The 15,544-nt window shown below is 50.3% G+C and overlaps 1 protein-coding gene across 1 annotated transcript in view; it reads right to left on the bottom strand.

Moving 5' to 3' along the window:
* HRAS (HRas proto-oncogene, GTPase) overlaps positions 1 to 5,358 on the bottom strand; it is a 43,724-nt gene extending 38,366 nt beyond the window's left edge. Inside the window, exon 1 of the mRNA XM_037402074.1 lies at positions 4,958 to 5,358. The gene's annotated coding sequence lies outside the window, so the exon portion shown is untranslated. The remainder of the gene's footprint in view (positions 1 to 4,957) is intronic.
* Between the last annotated feature and the right edge of the window lie 10,186 nt (positions 5,359 to 15,544).

Genomic DNA, 15,544 nt, shown 5'->3' with positions numbered 1-15,544 from the left:
GCTGCTGCCTCTACGTTATCAGCATGCTCCTCACCCAGGACATCCTACCCTTCCAGCAGACAGGCTGGTATCTGCTGGGTCAGCATCACTCCTAAAGAAGAAGAGAGCCCGGTGAGGTAAGGCAACCAGCTGAGCCAACACCAGAGAGGGGATCAGGACTCCCAGGTTCACGGTCCTGCACTTTAACGACCATTTAATCACCTTTCAGCACAGGGATGAGCTGTTCCAAGAGCCCATGTCGCCAAGATGGGCACCAGGTCGTGCATTAAGGCAGCAGCACAGAAAGACTATTTCCCCTGTAGGCATTCAGGCCATTTTGCATCACACAGAGCAAGCTGTAAAACCATACTCCAGCACTGAGAAGTTGATAATGAAGTTTTGCTTTTACTGAACCAGCCCTTAAACAGCGCTGGTCACACATTATAGAGAAACCAAGAAATAGGTGGCAACACACAGAATAAAACGTTATCACCTCAAAGCATTTTCCTCTGGATAGCTGTAATAATACAGCAAACATCAGCAGCTTCCCTCTCTCCCTGCGGTAAATAATTAACTGCAAAATAATATTCCTCTTGGCTCCATCCTCCCCAATCAATTTTGCTTCGCAACAACATGCCGCCTGGATTGCTCGCTGTGCCAGTGCACCCGAGCGCTACCCAAAACATTTCACAAGACACGGAGAAGCGGTGTAACTGTTAACTCGGGCACAGCGCAGACCTTTCCTTATGGGTACAAGAGGGTATCATCACGTAACTCCCAGTACTTACAGCAGACAGCTATGACATACACAGCTTAGCTCATTCACTGCAGCAACATCACTGCAACCATCAGCGGAGGCGAATCACGCACTCTGAGCATTCCCATCACACTCCTCCGGACTGCCTGAGCTGTACTGCCAAGGCATAGCAAATTTCCTCCCCTAAAATACAAAGTTTTCTGTTACCTTCATTGTTTTGGAGAATATTCTGCACCCCACACCCCCTTAGATTTCATCCAGGGAAAAAAAAAAACTCCAGTCTTCTCCATAACAGCACTTTTTAAAGAGACTTTAAGCTCTGAATACTAGATTTAAGTTGAATATTGTGACTGCTCGGTCATGCATGGTAACTTGTTTGCCTCTTGCTACTTAGCCTCATCAACCTGACACTCGAGAGACTCTGAAAGCCACAGGTAAACCAGAAAACCTTCAGAGCACTCATTCCTTTTGCCCTATGGGAATATACCTCCTGGACATCACTCCAGAGGGGAAGGATGATGCCAGGAGGAAAGCAGGGCTGCCCAGCAGGGAGGATGGCCTTGGTCTGGCAGCAGATGGAAGCAGGTTGCATACAGATAACTAGTAACACAAGGTCTGCCATTTGATCCTAGTTCTTTTCTTAGGATAGAAAGTCATTCACATTTAAAAAAAAAAAAAAAAGTCATAAAGAGAGCACAGGCTAAAATGAAAGCTGGGAAAAACCTCCAGAATTACAGTAACACCCTTCCTGCAACAGCCAGAACACCCAGGAAGAGGCAGAGAAGCATTACTACCAAGAGCATTACCACCAAGCAAACATCTTCATGCTCACAAGCAGTTTGGCTTTATGTTTTTCTGGGTTTAAACGCATACCACCAGGTTTAGTTGAGCCGACTGTGAAGTGTTCAATAAATAAAAAAAAAAAAAAAAAAAGGAAAATGGCTTAGACTCAAAAAGCATGGAAAGTTGAAGAAACAGGCAGAAGAAAGAATGAAAGGAAAACCATGACACCAAAGAGATGAAGAACAATAAAGGGAAAGGAAAAAATAAGTTAAACAGATACTGAGTACAGTTCAGGAAAAGATAAACCGTGAAGAAGTAGAATGGAAACTGGAAGGGAAAGATAAGAGAAAGAGGAACGTGCCACGGCAGAGCAGTTGAAGGGAGTTGGCAAACAGATCATTTGTTTAATCTCATCCATATTTGTCAAATAATTTATTTGATTAATACTTTTTTGTGGTCTTCAACCAGCTATAGAGCTGATCAAATATAATTTCATAAATATATTATTAGATTAATTCAGGTAAAATTCAAACACGTTCAACATTTTTATCTGCTGCTTAATAAGCTCTGGGTTTTAAGTTTACACTTCAAAAATGTTAAAATAGAAAGCTGATAATAAATTACAATTAGATAAAAGAGTGCTCAGAGCACAATCATTTTGCTTTTCCTAGACCAACAAGAAGTCCAGTGGCGTAACACATGTTGAAAGACAGATGAGACATTTCTACCTCTTCCTTCCTCACCCTGCCGCAAGGAACCCCTCTCCACCAGCAGTACTGTCTGTCTTGGGTTTCCTTTTGGTGACTGTTTCCCCCATGTTGAACTTCTTTACTCCATCAAGCTCTTTTACCCCAATGAAACCTGGGGAGCTCCAAGGGCAGCCTAGCAGGAAGGGAAAGTCGGGGTTCACCAGCCGCAGGAGGGGTAGCGGTGGTCGCCGTCCCCAGCAAACGTTTACATTTGTGAGCCGAGCTCCGCTCCACTAAAGGGAAGGGACATTAGGGGAAGGATGGCCACCTGGGCAAGGATGCCTCAGGACCTCTGCTGTCCCATGGAAAAGCTTCTCAAGTACCAGCAGCCTTTTCCAAACCTCCCTAGGACAACTAGGGGGAAAAAATAAGGTCAGTTGGCAATATTTCAGCCTGAGTTGGTTTTTTTCCCTCTTCCCTCTCTGGCCCGACACAATAGCAAGGAAAGCCCCGTGAGAGCCCACAGGGTGGAAGCCACCAAGGCAGACCACCTCCACACACGTGGCAGCAGGTCTGCCAGGGACCCCCAGGGGCAGCACCAGACCCGACAGGGAAACTGCGGCCACCACTTTCCAGGGCGACTCGGAGAAGCCCCAGGTTCCCCCCACCGCTGCCCTACCTTCACCACTGACAACAGCCAGGAGCCAAACTCACCACAGGAGAGAACCACACCAAGAGTAACTCCTCCGGGCCAGAAAAGTGTCCCTCAGGTCATAAGTCCTGTCTAAATATTACAGTGATATCCCAAACTGAGATAATTATTACTAATTACAACATCATTTTTATGGAAACGTGAAGGGTATTACCATGCATAATTCATCTCTTTTTAATTAAAAGACATAAGAGGTTCACTAAGATACAAAAAAAAAAAAAAAAAAAAGATATGTTGACAGCTCCAACCCCAAAGCAGACTTTTCTGCAGCGATAACACCCATCAGCCTGCAGACCCACCAAGGAGAGCAAACAGGGAAATCCATCAGCATCGGCCTCCCCGGTGCTGAAATGAAGCAGTTGGCACGTTATTAATCACACAGGGAAAATGTTTGATGAGGAGGAGAGGACCAGACACACGGGGGGGGGGGGGGGGGACACACATGGATTCAAAGTCACAGCTGTATTACAAACACTTGGGGGTGGGGAAATCACACAAATCACCAGCTGCAAAATCAAAATACTCTGGAGCTCTGCAACGATAAACACATGAGCAATTCCGACCAGGAGAACCCAACATTCACCAGCATCCACCTGGCAACAACCTCCAGCAACTCTTCAGCTGAGCCCGCACAAAGCCTCACATGCTTTGCTCCATTCAATCCCAGGTCCTGCCCCAACCCACGCCAACCAGAGCGGGGTACGCCGCGACAAAGCCTCCCCAGGAGCGGGGACCCCTTCTGCACCTCAGAGACCTACCCAGGAGCAACTGTGCAGGGCGCGGGCTATAAAAAGCCTTGACTTAGGTCATTGAAAAAGTCAATGGCTTGACTTGGGTCATGGCTTGAGGTGGGTCAGGCCATTCCTGGCTGCACCATCCTCCTGCTTCCAGCTGTTCTAAGCATTTCTCCAGCCGCTCCACAGTTTGCCAGTCCTCTCCCAATTTCTCATCTGCTCTTTTGTCTCCAGGCATGCTCTGCTCCTCGAGGCGACTGAAAGGCATCCCCAGGCGGGACCCCCAGGCGGGCTGAGCGAGCCACCCAAGGGCGCCTGCTGCCACTGGGGCCAAGGGGTCCCCGCGACGCCCCGGCACGGTGGGCAGGGTGCGAGCAGCCTCCGCACACCGCAGAGCCCCGTGGCCTTGGGAGGAAGGGAGGTGCCGCCAGCTCCGCAGAGCCACACACACGCAGGGACAGGGGGGACCCTGCTGCGACGTACCTGCGCCCCCACCACCTGCACGCCCGTGGGCCGGGCTCTCCCTGGGTGCTGCACCCACGGTGGGTGGGCGGCCAGAGCATGGCAGGCACCTGCTTTGGCCAAGGGTGAGGGTCCGGTGTTCCACCCCAGAGCATCACGGGGGCAGCGTGGGGATGCCAGGGGATGAGGGAGGGCGGGTGCAAGGTGCTGCAAACTGGGGGTGCGAGGAAGAGAAGGGAGAGGGCTGCAGTTTGGGGATGTGGGGGGGAATGGGGGGGGAAGGGGGCTGGGGGGGGGAATGCGGGGGGAATGGGAGGGCAAGGGGGGAAGGGGGCTGGGGGGGGGAATGCGGGGGGAATGGGAGGGCAAGGGGGGAAGGGGGCTGGGGGGGAATGCGGGGGGAATGGGAGGGCAAGGGGGAAAGGGGGCTGGAGGGGGATGTGGGGTGAACGGGAGAGCAAGGGGGGAATAAAGGGGGTGTAAGGTGGTGGAGAAGGGGAGGATGCAAAGGGGGTGCGGGCGGAGGGCAGGGGATGGAGGCAAGGGGGTGCAGCAGCTGCGGCTGGGCGGCCCCCGCCCCCCCCCGGCGGCCAGCCCGGGCTGGGGTCGGCAGGCAGCGCCCAGGCAGCGGGGCCGGGCCGCCGCCCCCAACCCCCCCCCGCCGGGGGGCCCCTCCGTCCCCCCGCCCCCCCCTCCCCGGGGCACGGCGGGGCCACAAACTTCCCGAGGGGGGGGGGGGGAGCTGCCGCCCCTCTAACAGGTGGCGGCCCATCGCCGCAAAACCGGCGGGTCCTGCCGCCCCCCCGGCGCCTCCCACCCCCCGGCCCCGGCGGTCACTCACCGGCTCGTCCACCCCGCCAAGGCGGGATGCGCGTCCTGGAGAAGGGAGTAAGTTTAAAGCAGGATAATAATATTATTGGAGGAGGGGTGTGGGTGTTTGTTTGGGTTTTTTTTTCTTCCAACAGACGAAAATCAAACAAGACGAGGCGCCCCCCAGGCGGGCGAACCCGCCCCGCCGCTCCGCTCCGCTCCTCCCCACCCGGCCCGGCCCCGCCGGGGGCTTCGCTTCAGCCGCGCGTGGGCCCGGCGGCGAGGTGAAGTTTCCACCGCGGTGGTGGAGGCGCCCCCGGCGTGCCGCGCCCGCCCCGCATTGGCACCGGGCACCGGGGCGCTGCGCCGCCGCCGCCGCCCGGACAATGTGCGTGCGGGGGGAGCGGCGCGGAGCGGGAGCGCGCCCCGCCGGCGGCCGCCGCACACGCCCAGGCCCCGCCCACCCGCCGCGCAACGGCCGCCCGCCGCCCCTGATAGGCGGCCCCCACCCCAACCCCCCTCCGGGTGGGCCGCCGCGGCTGTCAATCAAACGTCACCACCCGCCTCGACCGCGGCCTGGCCGCGGGGCGGTCCCTGAGGCGACGGCGGGCGGCCGCGAGGGAGGAGGGAGGCGGCGGGCGGCCGAGCCCCTCCGTGTGACCCCCCGCCCCGCCGCCGCCGCGCCCCTTCCCCGGGGGCCGCGCCGATCCCGCCGTCCCTGCGCGGGGCCGCGCCTCCGCTGCCCGCCCCGCCTGAGGGGCTGCCCGCGCCGCGGCTGGGGGCAAGGCCTGGCGGCCGCCTCGCTGCAAGCACCGGCCGCCGCCCGCCCGCTGCCCTCGGCCCGCCCTTCCCCGCGGCTGCCGGGCTGCGGGCCCGCGGGGGCAGCGCAGCCGCCCGGCCCTGCCCGGTGGGCTGCGGGCCGGCGCGGGGGGCGGAGCTGGGGGTTCGCCTCAGGCCCCCGCTTGGGCCCGGGCCTGCGAACCGCCGCTCGCCCGGGTAGCTGCTGCCGTCGCAGGGGCACGGCCCTACGGGGGGCGCGGCGGGAGAGCCCTGGCCCTGCGGGGCCGGCTGGGGGCTGACCCGGGCCGAGCCGCCTTTCCCGGCTCCCCACCGAGGCCCGGCAGCCGCCGCGCTCCGGGCAGGAAGACCCCCGGCCACCGGAGCGCAGCCCTTGTCACCGGTCCCAGTGCCTGGCCGTTACCCATCACGGTGCCTGGCTGTCACCCGTCACTAGTCACGGTGCCTGGCTGTCACCCATCACCAGTCACGGTGCCTGACCATCACCCATCACCAGTCACGGTCCTGGCTGGCACCCATGGGCTGGAGCCAGCTGGCAGGGCGCTTCTGTCTGGGCCCTGGAAATGCCTAGAAAAATAGATGGCTCCAGATTATTCAGGAGGGATTTGGGCCAGAGAAGGCGCAACACCTGGACTGGCTCCACGTCAGACAACCGGTGTCCAGCTGGGCTTTGCAGCGGAGACACACACCATGTGTGAACAGAATTGATCTGATTACAGGCAAAGGTATGAGCGTGGCAGGAGGTTCTGTCTGATCCTATGTGGGTCCCACAAGGAGCACCACTGAATTGGAACTAGTAAACCTTGATGGACTCCAGCTTCATTCCGTGAATTCGGGTCTGCCAACACAGCGCTTCCCATCCTGCCACAGTACGCCTGTGTTACCAGACATTTTCTACCATTATGCACTGTGGTTCCCCTGTTACTTTGGGAAGTGAATAGTGGATTGCGTAGTCACCTTGTTACCCAGGAGCATGCAGAAGCGATCCTGCTGTGGTGCAGAATACAACGCTAAATACAAGCATGCATTCCTGGTACTGGGAAAGCACTGTTCACTCTAATAGACTCTCAAGCACACTGCCACGATTTGTTGTTTCCATTAGAAAAGCATCTAGTAATCTGAAAATGGATCTAGAAACCATTGTTCTAGATACTACGCTTGACACATAATAAAAAGAAAGCTCATGCCCTGCAGAGCTTGTAGCAAGAGTAGATTAAGCGAGTTCTTAAGGATACCCATTGAGAGAGTTGTGCAGGTTTTTTCAGGTCTCATAGACGTGTTGCACCAGCACAAACAAACCTGCCAGAACACTTTCTAAAAGCCAGTTCGCAGACAGGCAGGTCCAAACAGAAAGGCTGAAGCTTTAACCTACCTTGGAACTCTTTGCTGGTTTCTAACAAGCCCTCCCGATTCTGAATGACCTCTCAGTTCTCGACAGCAGCAATGACCACAGCTCGCAGAAACACAGCATCTCTCCTGACCAAGCCGACAGCAGGGTCAGCAGCATGCAAAAAGGCGATGGGTTTCACAGGCAGACACACGTACACACGGCGCACCGCCTCTCCGCACTACCTGTCTCGTCTTGTTTTAGCCGTTCCTGGCGAGCAGGCAGGGTACTGGAGCATGCAGAAATCTCGGGGTTTTTAAGCACCCTGAGAGTGGGCTCATGTTTTTCAGTACTAGGTAGCCCAGAAGAATGTGCCAAGGAGCAAGAACCAAACAGGCAGTGTAATAGATAGACACAGCTATGGGTGAACCTCGGCTTCATGCTTCTTGGGCTTCTCTGTGACCTGCAAGAAGCAAGAAACACCAGAAGATGGGACTGAAACTGCCTCTTTCTTGCTCATTCTTCAGTGCCAGATCACATCAGGATATAAGATACCTGAGGACTACTTGCTGTTTGCAGACTGCTGGAAGACAGAGGCGTAATCACCTATTGGTGAGTCATAACCACACAATCACACAGGGGTGATGACACAAACTTGCGAGGACACAGAGAGTGATACAGCTTAAAAATACTGGGGCAAGAGCCTCAGCTGTTGCAAAGCAGTGTAGCCCCACTGCTTTTGGCAAAGCTGGGCAGATTTACACTTGCTGAGGTTATAGCCCATTCTGTTTGTAAAAAGTTGTTCTTCCTGGACAGATTCTTCCTTCCTTTCTCTAAGCTTGAATTTAATTCTAGAAAAATGTCTGGCCTGCTTAGAGCTCTGGAAGACAGAACCCTCTTTTTTAAACAAGGGACATGCAGTGCCGCTGCAACAGTACTGCAAATGCCACTGCCAGAAGGTAGTTCAGCCTACTAGGTAACTAACTACTCTGCTAACTCATCCCATGGTGTCTCCAGCTGGCCTGGCCACAGACTCCTCCCGCTGCCTGCCGGGCACCAGTGCAGGTTCCATGCTCTACCGCACTTGAAGGCAGGCAAAGAGAAATGCACAGCTTCCTCGTGCTACTGACTATTGCAATCCTTGCTTGACAGCAGAGGAAGGCAAGTCAAATACCGGGCCCGCTGGCACGCAGAGCAATAATATGGGAGTGGGGAGAATCTCAGAAGATCCTTACTGCCACAGTAATACTGCCAAAACAAAATCAGCAGTGAGGTGGAAAACTCTTCCATCATTCTCATGCCTTCAGTTTTTCCTGATCGTCTTCACCAAACTATATGTAGCTTGCAGGTGGGAGGCCATAACTGATGGACGTGCTTATCCTGTCGTGAGTTTTTGTAAAAGCACTCTAAATGTAGTCTGGGAAGGTACGTCACTGGGTTTTGTAGGTGCTGTGACCCAAAAAATAACTCCTTGATATTGTCATTCCCACTTTAACCTCTGCAAGAGGGGAGTCATAGGCAAGGCATGAACTTAGCTCTCCACTGTGTGACATACAAACTTATGCCAAGAGCTTAGTTAGCAACTGAACTGCTCATTAGCTATAGATCAAGGCTATCCCTGACATTTTTGAAGCGTTAATCTTTTTTTAGAGTTATTTCTAGTAGAAACACCCAGGCAACAGCCAAGTTAAACTATTCTTTCTTTCCCCCTAAAAAAAACATCAAAAGAACATGAAAAGTTCTTGTGATCATCAAAATCATCAGCAAAGTAAGTAACAGCAATTTCTTATCTTCACAAGGATAGTACTTGAATACATCTGGATATTTTTGATATTCTGAAGGTTATATCAATTCTCAGCAGGCTCAGAGGGTAGATTAGCAATGTCAGCTGCTTTTGTCGTTCTGAGACTCCTGTTGCTTCGCCAAATCTACAAGTTCACCTGACTTGTAATTACGCAGATAGCTTCCTGGTTCTTTCCACGTCTTTTGAGTTCTCCCTGCACTCAGCTAGTCCATTTTCCTGGATGCATACTTCTTCTGTGTAACCAAAACTTTCTTGAAGTGTTTGGAAGGAGGACTGTATCACTGTACTCTCCATAGCATTGACTCTGAGAGCATACTAAGAAAAGCAGAGATCCCCGTGAGATTTTCTTCCTTACAGCACCATATTATTCGTGATTTTTCCTCGTGCAGATTCACCAGACTCAAGAAACCTGCAAGTATTTTTCCCATACTGGGATGTTTTTCTTGCTTATCTCTCCCTGAGCTTAGAGGATGAGTAGTGTCACGGCAGAAAGCAAACCGATACGCCATCAACTTTTATAATTTTGAGTTTTCTGGAGAACACAGATTGTTTCCTTTTAGTATCTGACAATGTAACACAAGTAACTTGCCATGGCAACCAGCTTATGAAACAGGGAAAAAAATTATCATCACAAGGTGCTTTGTTGCTATAGCAAGAAAAGAAGCTGAGACCTTGTCCTTTTTGTTCACTGCTGGGCCATGCATCATCTAGGTAGCAGAACCTGTCAGTAGAAGTTTATGTGAGATTTGGTGCAAGTCAGCTGCTTCATGGGCCTACCTGATACTTAGATCAAAACTGAAGTGCAGTCAGAAGGAAAGAAGGAAGTCAGAAGAATTGAAACGAGGCTGAATTCTCAGAAATACAAGGCCAAATCCATTTCCACAGCAAGCTGACGCAACTCCATAGATGCCAGTAAGGGATGAACCAATTTCTTCTGAAATTAATTTGGCTTCCATTCTCTGACAGTCTCCATTCTTCACACACACACACCCCCCGCTCATTTCTTTCTTTGATTCTTTTTTTTTTTTTTTCAAAGTGGAATAAATCTCTGCAGATTGGGAAGTATTCTGAAGTTAACTGAAAGAGAGGGTGGAATAGGCTCACAGAGTCTGTCTTCAAGCCCATTCTCTTCACAGGGATGCTTCTGGGAAGGGCAGACATTGCTACACAGCTTACCTGTGTTAATGAGAGAACTTAGAAATGGCAAAGGGAAACCCTCATCATTATTGCTGTGGGAGGCAATCAAAACTGAGCTTTGTTAGCTCAGGGGAGGATAATTCTGAAAACTCTTATATGTGCAAGTGGTCACAGAAGCCAGCAGAACTGCCCTGTGCTTAAGATAGGCTCATTTGTAAATCTGGAGTGGGTCTAGGGTATACACAAAAGTTTGTTTTACTCCTGAGCTGGAAAGGTTGCCTTCTGTGGCATAGTCTTGAAAAGTGAAAGAAAAACTGAAAGTTTTTTAATCCCTAGACTATCGATATGAGCTACAAGTAACACAGCTCCAACTGTGTGATGGAGTGAAGTGTATGCTCCCTCTTTCTATTTCAGAAACACTCTCTCCCAGTTGAAGTTTAAGCTGTTGGTATAGTCGTATCAGGCTTGAGAAACTGGCCAACCTTCTGCGCTGCCTGGGGGTTTAGCTGAATTTACAGGTAAAATTACTGTGACTCATGGACAATCCTCTTCTAGCTTCCTGGTGAGGCTGCAGAGAAAATACTGCTGGATCACCAGCCCAAACAATAGCACAACTTGGAAAGCAGCCTTTGAGAGAAGCTCTTAATGTGTTATCAGATAAATCTATGTGGAGATACAAGGCTGGAGTTTACTCCCAACAATGAATTGTTATTCTGTGAGTGACTGACTATAAAAAGACTATGGGGAAAATCTGACTTCTTCTGCAGCACAAAGGAAACCATGAGATAAATGAAAGTAATGTCAAAGAAACCATGCTAAAACCCTTCAGCCCTATGATTCAACAGTCTCCTAGAGACTCAGAAAAGTCTGGGTTAATCCTTACTGCAGATTGCATCAAGACAGACATAGCCACAAGAGACATCACAGCTGTGAAATTCTGCAAGCAGGTACCATCATCCCAAGGGCCTGGGACTCTCGGCGATACCTAAGACTTGGAAGCTGAAGTCCAGCTGAATGGTCACACAGAGGAAAAAAAGAAGGCTGGTCAGTCCTGGTTTCAAAGGGTTTTTTAAGATGACACTTAAGGACACTTTTTTAAGGACACTGAACTGGAGAGATTTACCAAAGTAATCAATTAACAAAAAAAAAAAAAGCATGAACTAATCAATCAAACATCAGTCAATCAACAAAATCTTCCTCTATACCATCTCCAAAACCATCAGGCTGCTTCAGATGACCCAGCCAGTGAGTGGACCCAACCAGTGAGTGGGACCACTTTGTTCTGAATTCCCAAAAAAATGGCATTAAGATTGGATTAATTCTACTAAGTAGAGTGCTCAGGCCTCTTTCAACAAAAACATTTGAAACATTGCAGAAGATTCTGGGAGGGCAGAGCAAAATCATCAGTCCTGGAGGGTTATCTGATCCAGGACAGGATCTTTCTCATCATGGGTTTCCTTTTCTGGAATAAGCAAGGAAACCAGGCAGTGCCTTGCCAGGTGCCTGGCCCAAGCTCCACCAAAGCTAGAGAGGGTAAAGATTCCCGTTGACTGCAATTAATTCTGCTACCAGTTGAATTTAATCAATTATGAACTGAAAATAGAAACTGGCAGAGACGAGATGCTCTGGAATTGCAGAAGGGAAAGGCTTTGTAATCAGATCTTGGAAGTGGAAGGAGGTCTATGTTCCACAGCTTAATAATACAAACAACTGCTGATTCCTTTTTTCCATTAATCCCCCACCAACAAAAACACACACACACACACAAAATACATGATTCAAGGACCGGTCATTTCCACGGACACCGTAGGGATGACCAACAATCATATCTCCCCATACCTGATCTGAAGCAGTGAAGGCCTCACCTGAATGAACGGTGGGATGTTTGGACTTCAATTTTGCTGATGGTGGGGCGAGAGAGGAGATACAGGTTAGATTTCTGAGGCTGTATTTAATATCACTTTCTACAACTGCTTGCTAGTTTCAGTCTGGTCTGAACACTGCCCTCAACGGAAAGTGTCCCGTTTGTTCCTGTGGGTATTCCTTAAGTCCCCAACAAACGTTCTTTTTGACTTTTCCTGCTTTTTTCCGGAGTTATAGCTGAATGTGTGGTGCGTCTAGAGCCTGAGCTACTTAGAAATGACACTGATTCCTTCCTGATGCCCGCACCTGACTAGGAGTGACCAGGGCTGGTAAGGTCCCATGTCTCCTTCCACTCTGCTGAGCCTGCCAGCATAGATCAGGGAGGGTCACATAGGGTAGGAGGTCTGGTGATGCAGAAATCTGCAAGTTGGGAGCCACACTGATTTTCCTGGCAGTGGTTTGCTGGCACACATACAGGAACTTTTGTTAGCTGTCAGCTTGAATTGACCGTCAATCATTCCCTTGGAGCCTGATCCTCAGGTCACTGCATTCTTAGAGAGGTTTTTGCCTTTGTCTTCATACAGCTGAAAGCCTTATTTTTTGTTAACAAGCCCTCGCGATAGTTAGGCCCCATGTGATTTTCATTTTCAAACTCTATGGAAAAGTTTGAACACTTTGCAGCTTGCATGCTACTAGTTCCTTTATGGGCCAGTTTGGATCACTTACCGTGCTCTGGGTCATCTATCACTTCTGCTGGCAGGAGCCAGATTTCCAGGAGTGGAAACCGGATGAGTTGCTAAGGCATGCCTTGTGCTCCATGTCATTTCTGCATTCACTGATGTGCAACAGATTTATCTGTGTGGTTCAAGGCGTCTCTGTACCAGATGAGTTTGTACTGAAATCTCAGACTATCCCACATATTCTCCTGGAGGAGACACTTAAGATTATTCTTATTCTTTCTAAAAGAATCTTCTTACTTCTTCATCAGCTAATGCTGACTTTCCTCCCCTCAGCATCAAGGAACAATTGGTAACTACATCTGTTTCTCGCAGAAATTTCAAAGCAGTGTTGCACAGCATGATTCAGCCACACACACATGGTACAACTAGATAGAATTAAATACATTTGTGTTTATCCACTTAAACTACTGGTTTCTTTTCCTTTGATTGCTTTTTAATGTACTGGCTGCGCATTGTCTCTTTCCCTGCCATGCAACCCTCCTTATCATCACACTCAATCTGCTGAGCCTTTTCTTCTCTTCTGTCAAGTCCTTCACTAAATTCTGGTTTTTCTTCCTCTGTAAGGAGCTGCCCTGAACCTTGGTTCCCACCTCTGAGAACAAGCAAAGCTGATGCAAAGCGTTACTCACAGAAAATGTAGCTACCCTGTAGACTAGGCAGGAGGATGGAATCCAGACTTCCCACCATCTCTCTGCTTCTTGGTCCTCTTGAGTCTCCAGTGTATGCTCTGCTCCTGTATCCAAACTTAGTAAAGCTTGCTTTTCCCATCCCTTTCCATTATGGACAGCTGCTTTCCTCTGCAGCAGCCTACTCCTGATGCTCTTGTGCAGAATTTCCTCCTCCATCCCTTTCAGTGATTACCTAAAACCTGCACTGCTGTGGTGACAAAGTCCTCTGGTGATCTTGGCTCTCATGTTCTTTATAGCAAAGGCAGGCGTTCCCACGGGGCAGCTGCTTGCCAGCAGAGCTAGAGATCCTGAGTTATAGAGCTCCCTGTGAGCTAACAGGGGTACCAGTATTCCCACATCAGATGAGATTCAGGCGGGATATTGGGAGATCTCCTTAACGGTTAGGCTATGCTCTTCTGTCAGTATCCCACCTAGGCTGTCCTGAGAAACCCCTAGTAATGGTGAGGATGTAGTTCTCCCATGCAAACGCTTTCAAGAGCAGCACAGGGCTAGAAATCATGCCTTCAATCAAAGAGTTGGCATAGCTGATCTCTCCAGGTTACTTCTACACCTGCTTCATGCAGATTCTCTTCTTGCTGGCAGTTCTACCCTTCCTTATTAAAGATCTTTCCCACACTAAAGCCGTAAAGTGGACCACCAGCGTCAATTTTGGTTGGCAGTTGATTCATCCCCTTTCTTCTGCTGCTTCTCTGTCTGGGAAGGTGACAAACAGAAGAGGACCTGCAGCCACTTGCATCACGGAGGACCAGTGCAGGGCCATTGCATGCTTCCAGGTAACTTTTCAGGCAGGTGTTCACGAGTTCAGCGGCGAGGTAAGTGTGTGTGTGTGTGCGCGCATGCAGATCAGTCAGATACTGTCTGGTGGCTTACAGGGGGCCAATGCCAAACATTTCTGAGGTCAGACCTCCTGCAAGATTCCTGAGATGAGATATCCATATCAATATGTTGCAATTTTTTTGTCTGGCCTCAAACTCGTGACTTTTCCTTTTCCACTTCCAGTCAGCAGACTTCAGTTGGGGAAATACTGAGGCTAACGTACTGAAACACCTATCAGAAATGTTATGTGAATCCAAGTGATTGATAGAATTTCAGCCATTGACTATGAAAACATGAGTAAGCTGATGTTAATCTACAGATGTTGTATTAACACTGAGTGATTTCCCAGTCCTCATTAGCAATACGCTTTGATAAGGGTAGAAGTGCTAGCTATAGTTTCCCTTCAGTAAGCTGTTTAATCATCACAGCTTACTGGCAGTGGGATTTGGGAGACTTACACGATCACAAAGTGAATTAAGAGTAATATAATACAATACCGTCCCTCTGTCTTCCCTGGGATAGCACACAGGGAGGGGAATGGGTTCAGATCTGCTCCAGTCCCCCGTTCAAGCAGCGCTGGTGTGCTCTCGTGAGGAGTAAGCAGGAGACTGCTGCCTCCTTAGTCGAAGGTATCCCTCGTTTTCGGGAGCACGCTTATGCCAGCTCCCCTGCAGCCATCAGCACATGCCAGTGGACTTGTTACAGCACGTTCAGCAGCACATTCTCACTGGTTTACTGAGGTCTGATCCAAAGCGTACTGTAGATATGGCGAAGATTCATAGACTTCTTCAGTGGTCTTTGGACTATTCCATGGAGGCAAAAATACAACAGTGATGGACACGTGGGGAGAGGACTTTACCTTACCACCACATTTCGCTCTAAAGAGGTGGTAAAAGAGATTGTGTAGCCCAACCCTGTGCATCCCAGAGCAGTAAAATCAACATGAACCCTCCTTAATAAGTGATTCAAAAGCACTTTCTGGTTTGTGAATCATCTGCATCCCAGCCTTTCTGAGGATCTTGGGCAATGAGACATGAATAGTGCAGCTTCTGTGGTCATCTCTACCAGCTTATGGGGCTGCCAGCCTGCTCTGGCCCTAATTGCCAGCTGCTCTTTTAAAATGCTCTCTGCCACTGAGCAGTTCTCATCCAGAGATCTCAGACATGAAGTAATCCTCCTAGCTTTTCTAGAAAAAAGCCAGCTACTATTAAACCTGTTTTACAGGTGGGTAGGCTGAGCTCCAGTCTGCCTGAGATCACAAAGTGTTATTTAGGGCCAAACTGCCTGGGCTGACACGTTCCTGTAGCAGGGATGACTGCCTAGGAGGAATATTAACCTCCTTCGTTAGAGGAAAAGAGTGCCCAGGCAGAGGGGAGGGCTGGCCACACAGGCTCTCTTTAGGTACATGCTTTGCACATGACTACAAAGCAAATAAACCTCACTG

The sequence above is a fragment of the Falco rusticolus genome, chromosome 10, assembly GCF_015220075.1.
Source record: "Falco rusticolus isolate bFalRus1 chromosome 10, bFalRus1.pri, whole genome shotgun sequence".
NCBI lineage: Eukaryota > Metazoa > Chordata > Aves > Falconiformes > Falconidae > Falco > Falco rusticolus.
Note: the sequence above shows the minus strand (reverse complement) of the source record. Positions and strands in the feature narration are given on the sequence as shown.